Here is a 13,453-nt window from a genome sequence, read left to right on the forward strand (position 1 = left end):
GTCACTGTATAATTCACGCTCTGTCGCTTCATTATCCCCAAGAGATTTGTTTTATTCTGAAGGGAGGAAGTCTTTCTACCTCGTTTCTTTTCCATGTGCACAAACATTCACCTTGGCGGGAGAGAGGATGTACCCTCAGTTTTCTTTTTCTTTGTTGAAGGGAAATCGCCGGGCTGGAGACGAGCATGAGAGTTGAGGATGGGAGTGATGTATACTGTAGTTAAGAGAGGATTCTGCTATTAGATGTAATGTGGTAACGGAGTGAGGAGGGGAGGGGGCAGAAGCAGAGCGAGCAGGAGAGAGGCAGGCTGGGAGGGGGGGGCTAGGTTGCTGACTCTGAGCTCTGCTGCGGTGAGCTTTGAGCTAGCGACTCTCTGAGCTCTCTGGCTGTATGTGTGTGTGTGAGTGAGTGTGTGTGTGTGTGTGTGTCTGTAGGCTGCTGTGGTGCAGACTATAGCCTAGCCACGTTAGCCTCCCTCCACCACTTCCACAGCTCAGTCAGCCGGCAGCTCCAGTGTGCTCCAGCAACGGTGAGGCTCTACAGCCTTTTTAAGTGTGTCCGTCTGTGGCTGAGGATTTCCTGCCCCTGCAAGGATACCCTCTGCCTTTCTGGCAAAGCCGAGAGAGAGAGAAGAGAAAGAGAGGGACAGAGAGTGAGAGGAAGACAGGAGGAGGAAGAGCGACAGCAGGCCGGCAGTGACCTTCGAGGTGTGGTGGCAAAGCAGAGGAGGAGGAACCGGGGACGGACGTAAGATCCATCAGGTGTGTGTCAGCACTTAAAGGGATGAGTAAGTCTGCTGGGGGCTTGAATTTGTGCTCAGTGGCTGTGCATGATACTTTATATATGAAGTAGTAAAATATGTTGGCGGGTGAAATCTTTACACTTAAATGCATTGCAACAACATGTCATTTCAAACTGAATTTCAGTGCAATCGTCCAAGTGAAGTGAGAGGCACAGAGCTGAGGGAGAAGAGTTGTAAGAGCAGTAGATAAGTATTAAGAGAGATATTCTTCTATGACATGTTGTAGATGGATAGATCCTCACAGAATCCTGATAGAGAGATGCTGATATGAAGAGAGAGAGAGAGAGAGAGAGAGAGGAAAATATAAATGGAGAATGCAGGAGATGGATGGAGCCGGAGAGAGGGAGATGTATGTTGTGGCAGCCGGAGTTCAGCGAGGATGACGGACGTGTTTGTGTGAGTGTTTTCTTACTGGCTTGGACTAGTGAGAAAAACGCCTGTGTTGGAGTATCAGTCACTGTGGGCTGGGCGCTGCCTCGAGGCTGCAGGCTACAGAAGCATGCTCTCTCAGCTCTCTGGCTTCATCTGTGCGAGAGTGTGTGTCTTTTTAATATGTCATTTGTCTTTCTGTGGAATCTTATTATTGTATTAGTACATTATGCGTCTTACTGGCGCTGATGGCCTGGAGTCCTCATTATAAAAGGAACATTTGTGTCTGAGGGAGCTGGCCCTCAGGTCAGGTGCAAGTTGAAGCATGTAGAAGTGTGATTTACTGCACATCTACACCTTTTATTATTATCAGTTGTTAGATATGCATTGGAACATAACAGCTGGACCCCTGCTTCACTTGTTCCCAGTGGAAAAAATGCAGGAAATCTTTGGTTAATCAAATCAGCAGAGGATGTAATGAGTGGTTTCAGTCCGTCCACCAGAAGGCCGGGGTTCTACTTGACAGGCAGTATCTGTGCTGCTGAAGTGGCCTTGAGCAAGACAGTGAATCTCGCCATCTTGCGCTGGCGCTGCCGTGTCGCTAAACCTTCCTCCCGTCACTTTTGTCAGGTTTGCACGGGTAGATTTGTGTGGTTTGCTCATCAGACAGATAATACCACAGGACCACTAACATTTCTGCTCACTGTCCCGAGGTTCAGTCGTTTTAGACGTTCAGAGATCAGTTTATAATCCTCAATGCTGTTTGTGTATGTCACCGACAGCTAGGTGGCGAGCTGGGGGATGTGGGAGGATGAATGGACAGGAGGATGGGAAAAGCAATTAAAATGTCTCAGAAGAAAACCTGCAAGTCACTACACCGACTCTGAACCAATCAGGAGCCACGGTGAATGTGTGTGTGTGTTCACGTTTGTGCACATTTGTTTGTATGAAAGAGAGAAGCATGCAGGGAAAGTGTACTGTGTGTGTGTGTGTGTGTGTGTGTGTGTGTGTGTGTGTGTGTGTTTGATCTGCATGCCTTGAGGATGGTCTCGCTCTCTGTTTCCGTCTGTCTCTGTCTTTTGGTTTCCTCTTTCCCATCACTGAGGTAATAACTAGACATTGACCCACTGAGATTTAAGCTTGACTCAGGCTAATCCATTCTGGATCCTGCGTGACTCAGCAGCAGCCGCACACACACACACACACACACACACACACACACACACACACACTAAACACACACACATATACACTCACACTTGCTGGCTGTTGGTAGTTTTGAGGTTGTTAAAATTCTGGTCTTGCTTCTGTATTGCTACAGCAGAAGCACATTGACTGTGAATAATGGCACTGATGCAGAGCGGTAATATTACTTTGTTTGAGAATAACAAAGGTCTTCTGTATTGTACTGGCAGTTGTAATGTTGTACTGCATTTTCTGTGTACCAGTGTGCTTGAATGTGTATAGGTGCTGCGCAGCGCTCATAACTTTCTACCCTCAGCACAGCAAAAACATCATCTGTTAAACCAAGAGGGGAAAAATCCAATTACATTCTCCTCACACTGTCTGCCAACAATGAGACAGGCTTTTTATATCTTTGATTTTTACAAATCTCTTTCAATTGTCAAATGGGCCACATGTACCTAAAACACCACGTGTTCACTGTGTTCATTTGGCATGCAGCACGGCTGTGGGTTTGAGAAAGTTATGTGTGTGTGTGTGTGTGTGTGTGTGTGTGTGTGTGTGTGTGTGTTTCCAGCTGATATAAGTGATCAGTTATAATGTTATCCATGTGGAGGTAAAAGCTTTTCCTTGATAGATCCTGACAGAGAATTCCATTAGGTGTTTGTTATACAGCCTCTGTGGATGGAGTTTGGTTCGAAGCAGTGTATAGGTGTTAGTGTGTGTGAAGGAGCAATATAAATGCACATATTTCTCTCACGATGCGCTTATGTGTGTGTATGTATAAGTGCAGGCTATATAAATGCACATATTTATTGTATGTCTGCAGCATGTACCTCGTCCTTTTGTGTCCTTTACGCGTTAAGAACCCTTGGACGTGGTAAATGAGGGACGGAGGGAATGAAAGGAGGAGAGCGTCTCTTCCTCTCATCCCTCTCTCTGGTGCTGCCTAGCGCTATCATGGCTGTAATGAAGGCTCATTTATCTCCATCTTGGCACAATCTCATCATTTACAATGGGACTGCAGTAGGTGTGGAATGAGGATGAGTGTGTGTATTGTTTAGGGGATGGTCATATGTGTGTGTGCAGTATGAGGATGGATGCTTGAATGCAATCAGTGATGCAGAAGCTGACCTGTTGATGTACCTGTTGAGTGGGACAGAATGACTGAAGACGGGTCACATCGGACACAAAAGGCCCGTGTTTTTTTAATGTTTGATCAGCGTTGTGAGCGCAGTGTGTCGGCGCAGTATTGGATCAGTGAACACGGCTCACATTCAGGGGTCAGGTTAAGTAAGCATCCATTTGAGCCACATCCTCACTCTGGAAGTGAGAGGGAAGAGGAGAGGGCAGAGTGGGAGACAGACACACCGAGCGACAGGGACGTGTGTGGAGAGATAAAGGCTGAGTAATGTCATCATAGCCCCCGTATCCTCCAGGTCTGATTAAGAGCCTCTCTGAGCACTCCCAGACGCTGCATTGTGATAGGCCAAGGTCACGGCGAATCACGGCGCAACGCTGCAGATTGATGCTTAACTCCGTCAGGAAATGGCAGAATCTAATTTGGCCAATGGGCTTCCTCTCCACTTCAGATGAAAAGGACAATTCCCCTCGCCCTAGGGCCCTTCAAGGAGGAGTGTGTGTAGATGTGTGCTGGCTTGCGGCCTCCCCGGATGAATGTGTGTGTGTGTGTGTGTGTCTGCACGAGTATGATTCATTCTGCCTGTGTTTCATTACGTCTCGCAGTGTGTAAATGTGAGTGGGGATCTCTGTGGGTGTGTTTCTACCTAAATGTTTCTTTGTCTGTGTGTGTCTCTCTCTCTCTCTCTCTCTCTCTCGCCCAGTGTGTGTGGTGCTTGTCAGCATGTGGTTAAGGAATGCATTGTACATGATTGGCAGGCTATGATATTAGTTTGGGAATAATAAGAGTGTAATAACTCGGTGGCGTTTGCCACCAGAGAGTGACTCCCAGGTAATCACATTTACTCAACACAATCACTGTCTCGCACGCCCGTGCTCGGGACAGGACCATGCTCTTTTTCATTTCCTCTTATGAATGTCACGAGCTCTGGTAAATGAAGTGTTGTTTGCGTGTGATACTGTTGATGCTGGCTCGCAGCTGGGTTACGAGTGTACACTGCTTGTGTCTGTATGCTGTAGTCTCTGTGATGACCAGAGGTAGTTAGTGTGGCGTTAGGAGGTGTCAGTGGTGTGTTAGAAAGAAGCTGAAAGGACCACTCTCTGTCTGGACATATTGTCAGTCGCCATATTTGGAGAGGAAGCTGCTACCTGTACCCTGAATTATCCAAACATTCATATTCATTATTAATTTGTGTCATCCACTGCTTCCCTTTCTTTGGCTGGACCGCAACATCGAGGCCAGTCCTATAATCTCCATTGACTGACTGACTGACTGACTGACTGACTGACTGATGGTACTTTACCACTGCTGAGCCGCTCTGCTCTCCCGGCTGCTCTGGAACTGCAGGGAAGAGGAGGAGCACTTCCAATACACTGAGCCTCGCCTCCAATACAGCAAATAAACTACTTACTAACGACACTACGTACTAACGACTGTGACCATCTCTACATGTACAACAGAGGCAGTTAGACATTAAGACCTGCCTCTAATAAAAGTCTGTGACGTTAATAAAAACTAAACTATGGTGGATCCAGACAGAGGCTGTGCTCTGTGTCGGAGACTAAATAAGAGAAATAGTCCTTGCCCCGGCGCCACAGGTTCGAGTCCAGCATGTGGCCCTTGGCTGCGTGTCTTCCTCTCTCTCTTTCACTATGACTGAAATAAAGGCAAAAGCCTGAAAAATTTTAAAAAAGAAAGATATTTTGCCTCTTCTAACTTTCTCTCTGATCATTTCACAGTAAAACAAGCTGAACTCAGTCTCAGTCTTTGTCTTTAATTCTTGTGTCTGTCGATTTTGTAAGACGCCAAACACAATGGTTGTGGGCACGGTGTTACAGTGGTTAGCACTGTCGCCTCACCGCGAACAGGAACCTGCTGGCCGAACCCCAGGGCCTTTCTCATTGGAGTTAGCATGTTTTCCCAGTACTCTGCCATTCTCCTATAATTAAAAGACAGGCAGGTTAATTGGCGACTGTCAGCCCTGGGATAGACTGGTGACCTGTCCAGTGGTGCACTCTGGGATTAGCTCCAGCCCCCTTTGTGATCCACTTGTGGATAAGTGCTATGGTTAATGAATGAATCAATGAACAGCTAATGGTATTTAAATGTATTGTAGGGTGTAGGCATTTCTGAAAGTTTTAGAACTGAGGACTTTTTTTGTGGCAATATTCACTTAGAGAAAAGCCTGAGGGAGTATTAAGGTAAAACAAAACCTTAACAGGCTTGTCTTTGCAACAGAAAAGTTTGGCCTCCCTCCTGGGCAGGTTTAGAAATAATGTGGGTGCAGCAACAAAGTGCACAGTCACTGCTTTTTCCCAGACTGATCCAAGTGGCTGTTGTAAGTGAAATGCAATGCAGCAGAAACTTAAACATCAATTATGGTGATGGAGTATGGCAGTGCTGGTTGTGTCGATGAAGACGTGTCTTCTTTGAGCAGAGGCGGTATCTACACTTCAGTCAAGCCTTTTTGTTGCAGCAGCACATGTTTCGCTCTGTGTTTTATCTGGATTTGATCAGTTTTGTCGGTGCTGACAACAAACAATAAGACGGAGAGGGAGAACCATTGTCGTGACTCGACGCAGATCCAAATCCATGAATGAGCATAACTAGGTACCACTTCCGTGTCGGATGTCATCAGTGGAAATTGTAAGAGCGTGTAATCACATTTGCTGATTTCTAAATGTTAAATGTGATAATGTTCTCATGCACATTGGAGCTTGATAATCTGATTAGAATCACCATGGATGTTGTTCATGCCACATACAAATGCTGAATGTCGCTCTTTGTTGACTGTTCACCAGCTAAACAAACGATGCAGCACTTGGTTTAAACCATTAACACAGGTTTTTTTATTTAGTAGCTGTGAGGTTGAAGAAATCATCTTATTCCAAACTGCCTGACAGTATTTTATACGGTTTGTATCATTTAATTCAGCTTATTAGTGAAGATATGTGAGTAATTCACTAAACCCCAGACTCAGTGTTGAGCTATTCCGTTAGATGAAAGTACTCCAGATGTCTCATGCAGCATTTTACACATTTCCCCAAATGTTTGTATCTTTGAACAAAATGAGATCTTGTCTAGAATCTCTGCGTTTGAACAATGTTTTTCTGCGCAGCAGGAGCTTGTGCTGGGCCAGTGAGGTTTAAACGTTTCCCTGTAATAATGCTTCATGTGTAATTACCTGTTTTATCAGACTAAGAACAACAAACACAAACATGCTGAATTTAAAACGACCTGAGACTGAGGAATACTCTTATCTGAGAGCGGTTGCATTTGGCATTTTTTGCTAAATAAATGACCTCACTGAAAAATCAATTATCATTATCTTTATTGAATAACTTTTCTTGATTCATTGATCCATCTGCTCATTTTTGTACAAGCCTTTCCAAGCACACAGGTAGGCTAAAGCACGGGCAGTGTTCTGCTGTGCTGAACATTGTGTGCTAGTCAATTCAACGTCCATACAAGCAATAAAAAATACAAGGGAAAGAGACAGAGAGCGAGAGCAGCTCGTAACGTGGTGCAGCAGCAGAAAGACGGGAGGTAGACCGGTGTAACAATACGGCTGAGCTGCTGGATCGATAATATACTCTCTGATCCATAACATATTAATAGGAGGGAATACATTATTACTGTTAAGAGATGTCAGGTGGACAGGGCACACACACACACACACACACACACACACACACAGACACACACAGACACACACACACACACACACACAACTCTGAGTGCTGGGGAAGTTTCAGCTGAGCGAAGGTGAGGGACACAACACATCTGGGCACCAAGCCAGAGAATAACCCTTAATCCTCTCCACTCGTCTGCTCTCCACCCCACCTTTAGACATTCTGTATAACTCCCCCCCCCCCCCCCCCCCCCCCCGTCCATTTCATTTCCTCTCTTAATATCCTGATTGAAGTGGTCACCTCTCCCTGTTGTGGTTAATGAGCAGCAGGTGTCTGAGTGCAGCTCACCAGACCATGGCTGGGACCCAGGGACCGACTCACAGCTTCTTTGTCAGCCTGGAAAAAAAGAGAGTGGGAGTGCACCTAAAGCATTTTAATGGTTTTTCATTACTGCTGCTGATGGAGAAGAGTGGAAATGAGAGAGAGAGAGAGAGAGAGAGAGAGAGAGAGCAACATTATGTGCCCTTTCAATAGTGTAATACCAGAGTGTTGTTTTTACAATGTTATTACGTTGTCTTAACTTGTTTCAGTGTTTGAAATAAGTAAAACTGTGTATTAGTTAAGCATCATCCCACAGAGGAAGTGATGTCACTGAGCATCAGCTCGGCTGTGATTGGGTCGTAGGTACGAGGCCGCAGGAGCTTTTATACAACAGTTCTACCAGCGCCATGTTAGTTAAATAAACAACAACACATTATGATTTGTTTGTTTATTTCATCATTTATTCGTCAACACAAATAGTTCTGTAACTGGACTGGTACTGGACTGTTGCTTAGCAACACATAACATGTTCCCGACCTGCACAGTGACACCAGCTGCTGCCTCGTCTCCTCGTTCCCTCAGGTGTTCCTGAAGGATCCACCTTCTTCCTTCATCCTCTCCTGACGACATCGTTTCATTCAAACCTTATTTCTGAAATATTTTCATCTTTGTTTGTTACAGTCTGAGATCGATAACGACGTTAATGTGACGCTGATTAACGGTTGATAGAACAGCTGTGAGGAGGAGTGATACGTGGAGGGAAAAGTCCCAGTGCTGTCGTTCTCCATATCAGCACTGACGGGATGACTCTGTCCAATCAGATCACTCCGTCTCAACTGACTGTTGTATAATGAATATTATCACATTTTTGGTGAATCATAAAAACATAGTGTTGCCAGTATAAATATACCAACTATAAATCCAGTCTACAGTGCAGTAAAGAGCTAGTTGAAATCCACACACCTGTATACACCTGTGTGTGTCTGTGTGTTTGTGCAGCTGTGTGTGTCCGTGTGCTTTGAATACACAACAACAGAGGAAGAGAAACCAAACTGGTCTGTTGTGACTATAATGAATCTTCTCCATCATCCTCTCAGCCACAGACCTCTGCATCAACACTGAGGCTGATACCAACAACCGACACACCACTGCTCTCAGTTTAAAGGCTGCAACAGACACACAACACTACACAACACTACACAACACTACACTACACAACACTACACAACACAACACTACACAACACAACACTACACAACACTACACTATACTACACTACACAACACAACACTACACAACACTACACTACACTACACTACACTACACAACACTACACTACACAACACTACACTACACTACACTACACTACACAATACTACACTACACTACACTACACTACACTACACTACACTACACTACACTACACTACACTACACTACACAATACTACACTACACTACACAACACTACACTACACTACACTACACTACACAACACTACACTACACAACACTACACTAACACAACACTACACAACACTACACAACACTACACAACACTACACAACACTACATACACTACACAAACTACACAACACTAACACTACACAACACTACACAACACTACACTATACTACACTACACAACACTACACAACACTACACAACACTACACAACACTACACTACACAACACTACACAACACTACACTACACTACACAACACTACACTACACAACACTACACTACACAACACTACACTACACTACACTACACTACACAACACTACACAACACTACACAACACTACACTACACACACACTACACAACACTACAAACACAACACTACACTACACAACACTACACAACACTACACAACACTACACTACACAACACTACACAACACTACACTACACAACACTACACAACACTACACAACACTACACTACACTACACTATACTACACTACACTACACTACACTACACAACACTATACTACACAACACTACACAACACTACACTACACAACACTACACAACACTACACTATACTACACTACACAACACTACACTACACTACACAACACTACACAACACTACACAACACTACACAACACTACACTACACAACACTACACTACACAACACAACACTACACAACACTACACAACACTATACTACACTACACTACACAACACTACACTACACAACACTACACTACACTACACAACACTACACAACACTACACAACACAACACTACACTACACAACACTACACTACACTAACACAACACTACACAACACTACACAACACTACACAACACTACACAACACTACACAACACAACACTACACTACACAACACTACACTACACTACACAACACTACACAACACTACACTACACAACACTACACTACACTACACAACACTACACACAACACAACACTACACAACACTACACAACACTATACTACACTACACTACACAACACTACACTACACAACCACTACACTACACAACACTACACACAACACTACACTACACTACACAACACTACACTACACAACACTACACTACACAACACTACACTACACAACACTACACTACACAACACTACACTACACTACACAACACTACACAACACTACACTACACAACACTACACAACACTACACTACACAACCACTACACAACACTACACAACACTACACTACACAACACACACAACACTACACTACACAACACTACACAACACTACACAACACTACACTACACTACACTACACTACACAACTACACTACACTACACTACACAACACTATACTACACAACACTACACAACACTACACTACACAACACTACACAACACTACACTATACTACACTACACAACACTACACTACACTACACAACACTACACAACACTACACAACACTACACAACACTACACTACACAACACTACACTACACAACACAACACAACACAACACTACACAACACTATACTACACTACACTACACAACACTACACTACACAACACTACACTACACTACACAACACTACACAACACTACACAACACAACACTACACTACACAACACTACACTACACTACACAACACTACACAACACTACACAACACTACACAACACTACACAACACTACACAACACAACACTACACAACACAACACTACACTACACTACACAACACTACACAACACTACACTACACAACACTACACTACACTACACAACACTACACAACACAACACTACACAACACTACACAACACTATACTACACTACACTACACAACACTACACTACACAACACTACACTACACAACACTACACTACACTACACTGAGCTGTGGTGCTGCAGTAAAACTAAAGATGACAATAAACAAACACACAACTAACACACAAAAAACACAACAGACACAACAGACACATCAGACACAACAGACACATCAAACACAACAGACACAACAGACACAACAGACACAACAGACACAACAGACACAACAGACACAACAGACACATCAAACACAACAGACACAACAGACACAACAGACACAACAGACACATCAAACACAACAGACAGACACAACAGACAGAGACACACTGTGTGGACAGTAAAGGCTGGATGAGACAGAGACAGTGAAGAGGAGGCTGTGGGTGGAAGGTGATGGCGGACAGACTTCAGGTGAACTGCTGTTGCCTTGATAACAGAAGATAGAAAGTGACTGACACCAGGTGACTGTGACGCTCCTACAGGGAACAACAGACTGTAACTACAGACCTGCTGTAGTTCTCAGGTCTGACTCCAGTCCAGGACTTTTTGTTAGTTTTAGTGCGTACGCATGTTTGCAAGTGTATTTTGCAACAACCTGGATTTCATCACTTGATTTCAGCACCGTGTGCACCACCCAGAAACTCCCACAATTCACCCTGATCCGCTCCTGGTTCACACCGCGTTCAACTCCCTCCGTTTATCTGTCATTCAGTTTCCTGAGGACAGAGGGAGAGAGACAGAGACACACGGAGCTCATGTGTGCGGTACAACGTGCACTAAGCTCGTTTGAGTCCCTTGCGGATCGTTTATTCATTTGCCTGCCGTCCTCCGATCAATAGCGATCAATAATCAGTACTACATTCTCCCGGAACGCTCCATATCCACTCTGCTCAGCTAACTGGTATTTTTGTTATGTGTTTCTATATCTAATGCATATGTTTTTTTACACTTTTATCTATTGATTTAGTGTCACTTATACGTCACAGTGTTGGTGGCTGATCTGATGATCTTATATCACGGATGATGTCACTTCTCGTCATTAAAAGGTGATCTATTTATATCTTTAATTTAAATAGTACCAGCTCTCCAACTGAGACCAAGAACCGCCGTCACCAGCTGACGATGACGATGGACTTACAGTCAGGACGAACAAACAGCAGCCCAGAAATAAATAACGGTGCTGTCCGAGTGAACGAGCAGAAACGCGATGCAGAGGTTTGTGCGTCGGGTCTTTGAGTTGAAGTGACAGGACAAACACGTTCAACCAGATCTGTGGCGAGACTCCTGACTCAGACCGTGGATCATGATTCCACCTAAAAAGATGAGATATGATCTTTCAGCCAGATGGACACCTCGACCTCACAGCGTCTACGAGTCTAATGCAAAATGAGGCAAAGCTAGAATGTGCTATTTTGTGAGCCTGTGTGTGTGTGTGTGTGTGTGTGTGTGTGTGTGTGTGTGTGTGTGTGTGTGTGCGCTGTAGGAAAAAGTGTGAAGACGGTAGCAAACTAGTTATCAGTGTCCTCACCCTCAAAACGCAATGATGTACCCTTGAGAAAGTCATTTAACCTCCGCCATGCTCCGGTGAGCAGCGGCGGACGGAGTCCACATACAGAACGCATCAACACGTGTAAAAAGCACAGCGGTAACACTTAATGAATCAGAACATTGACCAGGAGGAGGAGGGTATGTTGAGGTGGTTGATTTCCGTGGGGAACAAATAGTTAAGTAAATGGAAGTATGGAAGTATACTCCAGGATCTCACACCTCTGATTTGATTGGTTGGCTGGTGCGACATTATTTTTCTTAAGTGGAACCAGCTGGTAAGGTGCTAATGGATGACTTAAACAGCATAGTAGCATAACACACTGAGTTTTGCAGCCTACAGCGTTGGAGTCCTGCTGGTTCCACCTTCATGTTTACAGCTAGAAATAACTCCGGTTGATCAGCGTCACGTGGTGTTTGTGGAAACTGAGCAAAGGTTGGAAAAACTGGACACTGGATTTTCTTTATGTATTTATCTCAAAGCCACAGCCGAGTTTAAACAGCACGCAGGAAAAATGGTGTCAAACGGTCAGGCAGAGAAATGGGAGAGAGAGAGAGAGAAACAGAGAGAGACAGAGAGAGAGACAGAAAGAGAGACAGAGAGAGAGACACAGAGAGAGAGACAGAGAGAGAAGAGACAGAGAGAGAGAGAGAGACAGAGAGAGAGAGAGACAGAAGAGAGAGAGAGACAGAGAGAGAGAGAGAGAGAGACAGAGAGAGAGAGAGAGAGACAGAGAGAGACAGAGAGAGAGACAGAGACAGAGAGAGAGAGAGAGGAGAGAGAGAGACAGAGAGAGAGAGAGAGAGAGAGAGAGAGACAGAGAGACAGAGAGAGAGAGAGAGAGACAGAGAGAGAGAGAGAGAGAGAGAGAGACAGAGAGAGAGAGAGAGACAGAGAGAGAGACAGAGAGAGACAGAGACAGAGAGAGAGAGAGAGAGAGAGAGACAGAGAGAGAGAGAGACAGAGGGAGAGAGAGACAGAGAGACAGAGAGAGAGAGAGAGAAACAGAGAGACAGAGAGAGAGACAGAGAGAGAGGACAGAGAGAGAGAGAGACAGAGAGAGAGAGACAGAGAGAGAGAGAAGACAGAGAGAGACAGAGAGAGAGAGAGACAGAAAGAGAGAGAGAGAGAGACAGAGAGAGAGAGAGAGACAGAGAGAGAGAGACAGAGAGAGAGAG

At 44.6% G+C, this 13,453-nt stretch overlaps 1 protein-coding gene across 2 annotated transcripts in view; it reads left to right on the forward strand.

Moving 5' to 3' along the window:
• Positions 1-331: 331 nt before the first annotated feature.
• Positions 332-13,453, forward strand: part of dab1a (DAB adaptor protein 1a) — a 202,328-nt gene continuing 189,206 nt past the window's right edge. For both annotated transcript variants that reach the window (XM_056378845.1, XM_056378848.1), the window contains exon 1: positions 332-762. The gene's annotated coding sequence lies outside the window, so the exon portion shown is untranslated. The remainder of the gene's footprint in view (positions 763-13,453) is intronic.

The sequence above is a fragment of the Seriola aureovittata genome, chromosome 6 (assembly GCF_021018895.1).
Source record: "Seriola aureovittata isolate HTS-2021-v1 ecotype China chromosome 6, ASM2101889v1, whole genome shotgun sequence".
Lineage (NCBI taxonomy): Eukaryota > Metazoa > Chordata > Actinopteri > Carangiformes > Carangidae > Seriola > Seriola aureovittata.